The sequence below is a fragment of the Ixodes scapularis genome, unplaced genomic scaffold, assembly GCF_016920785.2.
Source record: "Ixodes scapularis isolate PalLabHiFi unplaced genomic scaffold, ASM1692078v2 ptg001158l_1___fragment_3__unscaffolded, whole genome shotgun sequence".
NCBI lineage: Eukaryota > Metazoa > Arthropoda > Arachnida > Ixodida > Ixodidae > Ixodes > Ixodes scapularis.
The window spans coordinates 1,925,001-1,935,000 of NW_024610108.1; the positions used below are offsets into that span (position 1 = coordinate 1,925,001).

The 10,000-nt window shown below is 47.8% G+C and overlaps 2 non-coding genes and 1 pseudogene across 2 annotated transcripts; all 3 read right to left on the minus strand.

The window, feature by feature from the left end:
- Positions 1–247, minus strand: part of LOC120847293 — a 9,470-nt pseudogene extending 9,223 nt beyond the window's left edge.
- Positions 248–928: 681 nt separating this feature from the next.
- On the minus strand, positions 929–1,081 carry LOC120847127. Its single transcript, XR_005717205.1, has one exon. It is a non-coding gene; the product is annotated as a 5.8S ribosomal RNA (ribosomal RNA).
- A 436-nt stretch (positions 1,082–1,517) lies between these two features.
- LOC120847213 lies at positions 1,518–3,333 on the minus strand. The gene has a single exon (XR_005717286.1). It is a non-coding gene; the product is annotated as a small subunit ribosomal RNA (ribosomal RNA).
- Positions 3,334–10,000: the final 6,667 nt, after the last annotated feature.

Below are 10,000 nucleotides of genomic sequence, written 5' to 3' on the forward strand. Positions count from 1 at the left end.
TGGCGGAGACGGGCCTGGCACCCACTCTGGGTCAAGCCCCTGTCAGGGGGACTTGCACCACCGCAAAACTCTCGGGAACGTTACCTCCCATACACCACATTTCCCGATCGCCGGCAAGGACGAGGGATTCGGTGCTGGGCTAGGTCCCGTTTCGCTCGCCGCTACTAAGGGAATCCCTGTTGGTTTCTTTTCCTCCGCTTAGTGATATGCTTAAATTCAGCGGGTTGTCTCGCCTGATGTGAGGTCGACAATTTATTTTGTGCGCTTTCCAACAAAAACTTCGCCTCCTTACCACATGTCAAAAACACAAAAGGATGGCGAACTAACAGTTGTTGTACACACGCTTTGCATCGCTTTCGATTCGACAAAAAAGAAAGCGCGCAATCCAACGGCATTCCCCTACTGGATGGCTCCAGTATTCATCGGGGACGCGAAGGTCTTAGACTGACGGAAGGCTACGACGCAAAAAACTTTCCTCCCAGAAGCGTTTTTCTTTTTTTTGTGCAAATCAACGCCACGAGATTTACATTTGCCGACGCCGCGTTTGAACGCGCCAACGCCAACTCCGTCCCACGGTTTTTCCACTCGAACAACATCCACGCCAAAGAAAACAGAATCGATCGAAAAGAAACCGTTTCAAATCTCCGTTTCTAACGCACCGACGTCACAGCGCCGTTCAACGTGCGAAAGATTTTTTTGGTACGGGATTTTCCACAAACGGTATCCATCGAGTTTCGTTTTCCCATGCAGTGTTCGATAAAAACTCGTAGGAGGAGGAGGACTGGTTACGCGCACGCGTGCAATCGCACCACTCGTGCATTTGCTCAAAGAAAACGCAACGCAAGAAAGCATAAAACTGCCTGCTGCCCACGATCCGACACAGTCAAAACGAGGTAGAAAACAAATTCTCCTCTCTTGATATATGATCCGACCCTCACACAGACGAAGCCACGGGAAGGCCCGAGGCCGCGATGTGCGTTCAAAGAGTAAGTGCTCAGTGTGTCCTGCAATTCACACCAAGTCTCGCAGCTGGCTGCGTTCTTCATCGACCCGAGAACCGAGTGATCCACCGCTTAGAGTCGTGTCAATGTGTTTGGATTTTTCAATCAGTACGACAAAACACAAGTTGTTTTTTTCGCGCCCGGCACATCCCATGCCATCTCGAAAGCGCAAAAAAAAAGGCCTCTTCTCAAACGCCTCTTCGTTAATCAAAACAAAGGGGCGATCCTCGAGAAGAGACGAAAAAGGGGGCGATGCGCCTTTTGTAACCCGCGGATTGTCCCGGTGCACTTGAAATCTCCTCTCAATCGAGGCAGCAGAGGGCTCCCGCTGGGCGCATCATCGAAAGGAACGGAGGCCACCCAAAAAAAAAGGCACATCCGAACCACAGTTGTTTTTTTTTTGTGCCGTCCCGACGGCATCCAAGCTTGGTCGGGATCGGCGCCAGATAAATTCGCACATCGAGTCCATTCCCCGTACAAGAGGAAGAAGACAAAACGATGCCAAATAACATCCGGTAATGATCCTTCCGCAGGTTCACCTACGGAAACCTTGTTACGACTTTTACTTCCTCTAAATGATCAAGTTTGGTCATCTTTCCAACACACCGGCGCAACCGAAAGGCCGCTCCGGGTATCGGTCCGAAGACCTCACTAAATCATTCAATCGGTAGTAGCGACGGGCGGTGTGTACAAAGGGCAGGGACGTAATCAACGCGAGCTTATGACTCGCGCTTACTGGGAATTCCTCGTTCAAGGGGAACAATTGCAAGCCCCTATCCCAATCACGAAGGTGGTTCCACGGGTTACCCAGTCTTTACAGACAGGGATAAAAACACGCTGCTTCCTTCAGTGTAGCGCGCGTGCGGCCCCGGACATCTAAGGGCATCACAGACCTGTTATTGCTCTGTTTCGTGCGGCTAGGAGCCGCTTGTCCCTCTAAGAAGGGTGCAAGGTGCAGAGAACCACGCACCTATTTAATAGGCTAGAGTCTCGTTCGTTATCGGAATTAACCAGACAAATCGCTCCACCAACTAAGAACGGCCATGCACCACCATCCACCGAATCAAGAAAGAGCTCTCAATCTGTCAATTCTCCCAGTGTCCGGGCCGGGTAAGTTTTCCCGTGTTGAGTCAAATTAAGCCGCAGGCTCCACTCCTGGTGGTGCCCTTCCATCAATTCCTTTAAGTTTCAGCTTTGCAACCATACTTCCCCCGGAACCCAAATACTTTGGTTTCCCGGAAGCTGCCCGCCGAGTCATTTGAGTAACTCAGGCGGATCGCTGGTTGGCATCGTTTATGGTTAGAACTAGGGCGGTATCTGATCGCCTTCGAACCTCTAACTTTCGTTCTTGATCAATGAAAACATTCTTGGCAAATGCTTTCGCAGTAGTTCGTCTTGCGATGGTCCAAGAATTTCACCTCTAGCGCCGCAATACGAATGCCCCCGTCTGTCCCTCTTAATCATTATCCTGTATTCCAAAAACCAACAGAACAGAAACAGGATCTTGTTCTATTATTCCATGCACTGTTATTCAGGCGAATCGCCTGCGTTGAGCACTCTAATTTTTTCAAAGTAAACGCGCCGGCCAAAGCAAGGCACCTGATGAAGGGAACCAAGCCACGACAGGCATGATGTTCAGCACGGGCCGTAACGTGGTGTCCACGCACTTCCCGCCTGTAACTGAGATCCAACTACGAGCTTTTTAACCGCAGCAACTTTAGTATACGCTATTGGAGCTGGAATTACCGCGGCTGCTGGCACCAGACTTGCCCTCCAATGGATCCTCGTTAAAGGATTTAGAGTGTACTCATTTCAATTACGGGGCCTCAAAAGAGTCCCGTATTGTTATTTTTCGTCACTACCTCCCCGTGCCGGGAGTGGGTAATTTGCGCGCCTGCTGCCTTCCTTGGATGTGGTAGCCGTTTCTCAGGCTCCCTCTCCGGAATCGAACCCTGATTCTCCGTTACCCGTAACAACCATGGTAGGCGCATAACCTACCATCGACAGTTGATAAGGCAGACACTTGAAAGAAACGTCGCCGGCTCGTGGCCGTGCGATCAGCACAAAGTTATCCAGAGTCACCACACAAAACGGACCGAAGCCCGATTGATCTTGGTCTAATAAAAGCACCCGTCGCCCCGAGGGGCTTCGGGCTCACTGCATGTATTAGCTCTAGAATTGTCACAGTTATCCAAGTAGGAAGAAACGATCTAAGGAACCATAACTGATTTAATGAGCCATTCGCGGTTTCGCCTTGTTTCGGCATGTACTTAGACATGCATGGCTTAATCTTTGAGACAAGCATATGACTACTGGCAGGATCAACCAGGTAATCTTTTCGTGGTGGGTCGCCCAAAACCCTACCAACGCGCGGACGCGGGGCCGCCGTCAGGCGTTCCTTACGAACCGCAAACACACACAACGCTTAGGAATTACTTCCAAATCCAGGAAGAAATGAAGCACGTTCGAGCGCGCAGCCGGAATATCCCCGACCGAGGTCGGTACCGACGCGGCAAGAAGCGCATAAATTTCTTTCTCGTCGTAGCAACAGAAAGTCGTACGCCAAAAAAATCATTGACGACGCCTTCGCAGCGTTGCCGAGCTTTCAGGTCCCGTGAGGACGCGAGGACGCACCCCGGCCTTCGGTCAGAACGCACTCGTCATTTCACACCATTCGGTTAGCGCGGACGCTCCGAAACACCCTCCTCTCGCATTCGTTTTCAAGACGCAGGTGCACCCGAGAACCGACCCCAACGGCAGACGCCAGAGATCGCAGGTACCTTGCTGTAACGACCATGCGGCGGAGGCAGCGGCCGAGACGGCGACGAAAGGCGTCGGCGACGTCGTCAGACGCCGCTCGCACCAATCGAACGCTCGACAGACCCCACCTCCACATAATAGCACCGATAAGTATAAAGAAGATCCTTCAAGAGCATTCTGTACATAGTTTGTGGTTATCAGTTTCGGTGACTGACTGACTGACTGACTTACTGTCTCTCACTCATGTGGCTCCTTGTTATTCAGTATCATTTATTTGTCCTTCTTTCTTTCTTATTTTTTCCCCTCTCTCTCTCCTTATATATATATATATATATATGTATGTATGTATGTTTGTGTGTATATATATATATATAAATGTTCTTTTTTTCCTGTGTGCCTCTATATATACATACATACGTACATACATCCTACCCCTATAAAAAAAAAATTATTTCTCGCTTTTTATTAAAAACGTGCTGACCCCTGCTTGACTCTGATTACTTCTTTTCGACTTTCAGTTCATGTTAACATGGTCAACAGAAAGTTTATCGACTTTGTTATTACAAAGTAAACCAATATTTACACGGGGCGTTTCATGCGTTTTGAATTGTGTCAGAGCCGAACAATGAGCGCTATAGTAAGTGAGATTGTCACTGCTTTTAATCCGAATGCTCGCGGTATCGCGCGTGTTTACGGCAGGCTTCATAATAGGCAATTTTTTTTCTTTACACTACTCTTCTTTGCTCACTTCATTGTTTCTACCATTGGTTTCGTTTGGAAGGCCCCGCCACTTAGTTTCCGACAAAGTCCTCTCAAGGAACGAAGTGAGAAGCACGGGATTAACAAAAGAAAAAGATGAGTGTTTTCTAGCGGTTACCCGTGTCGCTTTGCGACACGGGCTTTCTGGCGCTTTCAACTGGGAGAGAGCCGAACAATTTACCCTACTGCACTTGCGACGGGCAGCGCTTTCAAACGGAATACTGGAAATCTCGCTTACTTTTCTGGCAAGTTTGATAGGAGACAAATATTATTCTTTTCACGCGAATTGTTCGCTCTATTTCTAATCTCTCTCTTCCGTGTCCTTGGCATGGAACGCCCGCTTCGTCTCCCACAAAGTACTTCCGAGGAATCAAGTGCAAATCACGCGACTTTAAAATGTGCGTGTTTTCTAGCGGTTACCCGTGTCGCGAGGCGACACGGGCTTTCTGGCGCTTTCAACTGGGCGAGAGCCGAACACTGTACACTACTGCACTTGCGACGGGCAGCGCTTTCAAACGGAATACTGGAAATCTCGCTTACTTTTCTGGCAAGTTTGATAGGAGACAAATATTATTCTTTTCACGCGAATTGTTCGCTCTATTTCTAATCTCTCTCTTCCGTGTCCTTGGCATGGAACGCCCGCTTCGTCTCCCACAAAGTACTTCCGAGGAATCAAGTGCAAAACACGCGACTTTAAAATGTGCGTGTTTTCTAGCGGTTACCCGTGTCGCGAGGCGACACGGGCTTTCTGGCGCTTTCAACTGGGCGAGAGCCGAACACTGTACACTACTGCACTTGCGACGGGCAGCGCTTTCAAACGGAATACTGGAAATCTCGCTTACTTTTCTGGCAAGTTTGATAGGAGACAAATATTATTCTTTTCACGCGAATTGTTCGCTCTATTTCTAATCTCTCTCTTCCGTGTCCTTGGCATCCCTACTGAAAAAAACCATTTGAAATTCAAACGGGTGGCAAACTGGTCGCCCGTTTGAAATCAAACCTGTCGATCCGTTTGGATCAAACGTGATTATGGGATACGGGTACCCGTTTGGAAACGGTACCCGTTCGAAACGGTACCCGTTTGATACAGGTGCCCGTTTGATACGGATGCCGTATGGTACGAGTACCCGTTCGACATGGCACGTGACCACACGTTTGAACGTGCCCTTCGAAATGGCAAATTATGCGCTAGCCCTAAATGGGTATCGTCTGGAAGGTTGGTTATCTTAAACATATTTAAGACGTCCCGAAACTCATAAACGTATTTATAACATGGGGAAAACACGTAGAACAAATGCACTCGCGTAGGTGCTTGTAAGTGGACAGGAAAACCGACACAAAAGATTGTTTTCAATTCTCCTCGAAGTTTATTACCTCTTCTGTAGACAAGTACAAACGTGCAAGCGATCTGTGAACACTATACAGGTAGACTTTTGGGGAAATTATTCTCCTGGCTGCCGCGCGAATAGGCGCTGCATAATTCTTTAGATAATTTAGAAGAGTACGCGTAGGAGAACGGTCAATCGTTGCCAACACGTAGGTTGCAGTGCACTTACCATAACAATAGCGGACTTGAAAGAGGTTATCCGTGATATTTGTCGACACGGTCAAAGCAGGACAACCACACAAACACAAACGAGAGGGAACGGCTCCTTGGAAGTTTCAACACGATGCGGCGCACAAGCTGTCATTTGCCGAACCCAACCAAACCGCGAGAATTTGCGACTTCTTTGAAGAATCGCTCGTTGCCGACATACACGTGGGTCTTTTCGAACACTGATAGCTTTGGTGCACATCCAATACGTTGTCGAGAGACATCCCAATAAGACCGCAGGGTTAGGCGACAGATTGAAGCAGGTAGGACGAGCGAACTTCGAGCAGCAACTGACAACAAGCAGACAAAGAAAAAAGCGGCTGCAAGGCGCGCCCTTCCGGATCTCTATGTTTATCAGCGTGTAGCTCGCGCGCTGCTGTGGGTCACGTGACAGGGGTGACAAGAGAGGAGGGAGGGGGCGAGGTCAAGGCGCTGGGACCACCGGGACAGCCCCTCTCCCTCTCCCCAGGCATTCCAGGGAGATGCGTTTTTGTAGTCCCGAACAAACGCCCGCGCGCGCGCGCGCTCGAACTTTGGAAATGGCGGCGGGGCTGCCAGAAGCTCGGCTTGCGCCCGAGCGAAGAAAGAACTCAGCGCAAGCTCGTAGTTTGAGTGCTGCAACGGCGGGCGTGCTCTCGCAATGCTCGATGTTCTTGCAGCCGCGTGTACGCGTGCTACCTTCGCTGCGTCTTGAATTAAAGTGAAACGGAGTCTAGACGTACATTCTTTCACGCGGTCGCGTCTTCTGCGAGAGAGATTCGAGCTGAATAAGTAAATTGAGGCAACAAAGATGGACAAAGCATTAAAGGTCTGTCAAAAATATCGGCTCACCAACGTCGCGCGTTTACGTAAAACAGAAAAAAGGTGTTAGTTTTAGTAGCAGTATAATCGAAAATCAGCGCAATTGAAATATAAATATAATTACTTGCATTACGCGGACGATCTGAAATCGATCAACCGGCGCTCCCAGCCTTCCGGAAAACATTAGCTGCCACGGCTGAAACGCTAGGCGTGCCCACGCCGCCGATCTGTACGTTCAATATCAAACGGGCTCCGGAGAGCCGTTTGATTAAACCGGTGCAGTTTGCAACATGGTCGCCGGTTTGAGCAAACGTGCGACAACTTTGCCCAAACGAGTCGCCCATTTGCCCAGACCAGCGACCCGTTTGCCAAATAGGTGACCGTTCTGGCTCATACGGGGGACCCCTTTGAGCCATACGGGCGACCCCTTTGACAAACTGGTGACCAGTATGGTTAAACGGTTACCGGTATGGACCCGTTTATTTTCATATGGGCGCCAAATGGTTTTTTTCAGTTGGGATGGAACGCCCGCTTCGTCTCCCACAAAGTACTTCCGAGGAATCAAGTGCAAAACACGCGACTTTAAAATGTGCGTGTTTTCTAGCGGTTACCCGTGTCGCGAGGCGACACGGGCTTTCTGGCGCTTTCAACTGGGCGAGAGCCGAACACTGTACACTACTGCACTTGCGACGGGCAGCGCTTTCAAACGGAATACTGGAAATCTCGCTTACTTTTCTGGCAAGTTTGATAGGAGACAAATATTATTCTTTTCACGCGAATTGTTCGCTCTATTTCTAATCTCTCTCTTCCGTGTCCTTGGCATGGAACGCCCGCTTCGTCTCCCACAAAGTACTTCCGAGGAATCAAGTGCAAATCACGCGACTTTAAAATGTGCGTGTTTTCTAGCGGTTACCCGTGTCGCGAGGCGACACGGGCTTTCTGGCGCTTTTAACTGGGCGAGAGCCGAACACTGTACACTACTGCACTTGACATGGACAACGCTTTCAAACGGAATACTGGAGATGTCGCGTGCTTTACTGCCAAGCTCAATAAGAGACGAATTTCTTTCTTTTCACGGGAATTATTTCCTCTATTTCTAATCTCGCTCTTTCGTTTCATTGGGAAGGAACGCGCGCTTAGTTAGCCGCAAAGCAGTCTGAATTAATCACGTCCAAAGTACAGAATTTTACAATATATAGTGTTTTTACCGGTTGACCGCGTCAGAAAGCGTACCTTTCCGACGAGGTCTGTGGCGCTTTGACGTGAGCGGGAGCAACGCGATTTGGGCTAGTGCACGCGAGATTGGCAGCGCTTCCAATTCCAGTACTGTAGATATTGCGTGCATTTTTTACACGCTTGAGGATGTGGGATTTTCTTTCTTGTGACGTGACCCGTTTGTCAAATTGTGTCTCGCTTTTTGGTATCGTTTAAGAAGCCCGTCCGCTTACAATCCTAAAAAAGAAAAAAAAAAAAAAAGAAATTAGTAAAGAAAGACGCCCATACTTTTTTGTTGCTCTTTCTTTTATTATCTGCGCAGGATTTTAATTTGTGTAAGTTTTGTTTACCGTCCCGACTACGTAGGCGTTCGTACATGCCCGTCCTCGCGCCTCGAATTGTGTGCGAGCGAAATCAATCTCCCCAAGCTAGCTTCAGAAATTGCTCGAAAATCGAACGTGAGGAAAGCCAGAGATACGTGGTTTTCACAGGTCGTGCAAGATTAATCCATAAAGTGCGATATTGGTATATATACATACATACATACATACACATACATGATTTCTGCGACAAATAGGAAGACAAAAAGACCATGTTCAAGCATAATATAGGAACATTGACACTTTGCACACACAAGGGAGGTCAAATGGCAGGTTTTTCTTCCTTGTGCAGGAAACTTTATTGCAATGTAAGAAGGGAAGTTCCACTCTAGAATTGTGCGCTCAATAAAGGAGGAAAGGAAATGCACTTGAAAACCTTCACAGTTCAAGTAAGAAAACATTTCGAAACGACAGTTTGTTTTCTTGCAGGGAGGAGAAGAGGGGAGAGAGGGAGGGAGGGAGGGAGGGAGGGAGGGAGGGAGGGGGGGGGGGGTGCCATGCACGGTGAAGACCAGAGTGTCGAACCGAAAACCGAAGCGAACGAAAAACCGGAACCGAGGAGTTAGTTTCAGCCGAACCGAAACTGACCCGCCAACTTGGAACTGTACGGAAGAAAATATAACTGTCTATTAGTCTGACGATGAATAGAAGTACAAGGGTGTACGGCAGGGATAGCTGAAAAAAAAAAGGCTCTATGGACTTGGAGCGGCAGCCCAAAGTCGATGACGACGAAAAGAAAGCACACAGTTTCGGAAAACAGGCGGTAAGAAAGCGACAAATTAAGTAGCCGTCATGTCGAGTTGATTGCTTAGCTCTATTTAAGATGAAGGAAAAAAAAAAGTAGCACAATTGATGCTTACTTGCTAAATTGAATCAACCATTATCTTGTAAAGAAAAAAAACCTCAAATGCCAATCACCTGTATTTTAGGCGACCCAACAGACTGATAACTTTTAAATTCAGGCTAAAATATAACACAAAAAAAAGGAAAAACAGATATGTATGTAGCTTGTCATTTACTGCTCCATCAAATTTAAATAAAGCAATTTATTTCTCGGCACCTGAAAATAAGCGAACCCTACAAATGAATGGAAAGATACCCGTTTGCACTCTTGAAATAGTGCCTATTACGAAAAGAAGCACCAGGTAAATATAATATCACTTTAGCTTCTTCTTTTTCTTTTTAATACGGTACGCTGTTGGTTCATCTTAGTAAAATATATAAAATAGCGCAAAAAAGACGAGGACAAGGAGTATACAGGACAGGCACTCACTTTCAACTAGTTTTATCCAGGAAAAGTAATCATACATATATAGCTTTTATTCACGATAAGTGCCGAGGGCAGCCGAGAAGGCGGCAATAGCCCCGGATGGTTTGATCGTGCTGGGAGACACCAGCATCCCAGCTCAAATATCTTCTACCCTTAAGAATATGTGCTGCTTTGCCTGTCGTGTGTATATACATGTTCACTTTTCCTGAATGAAACTAGT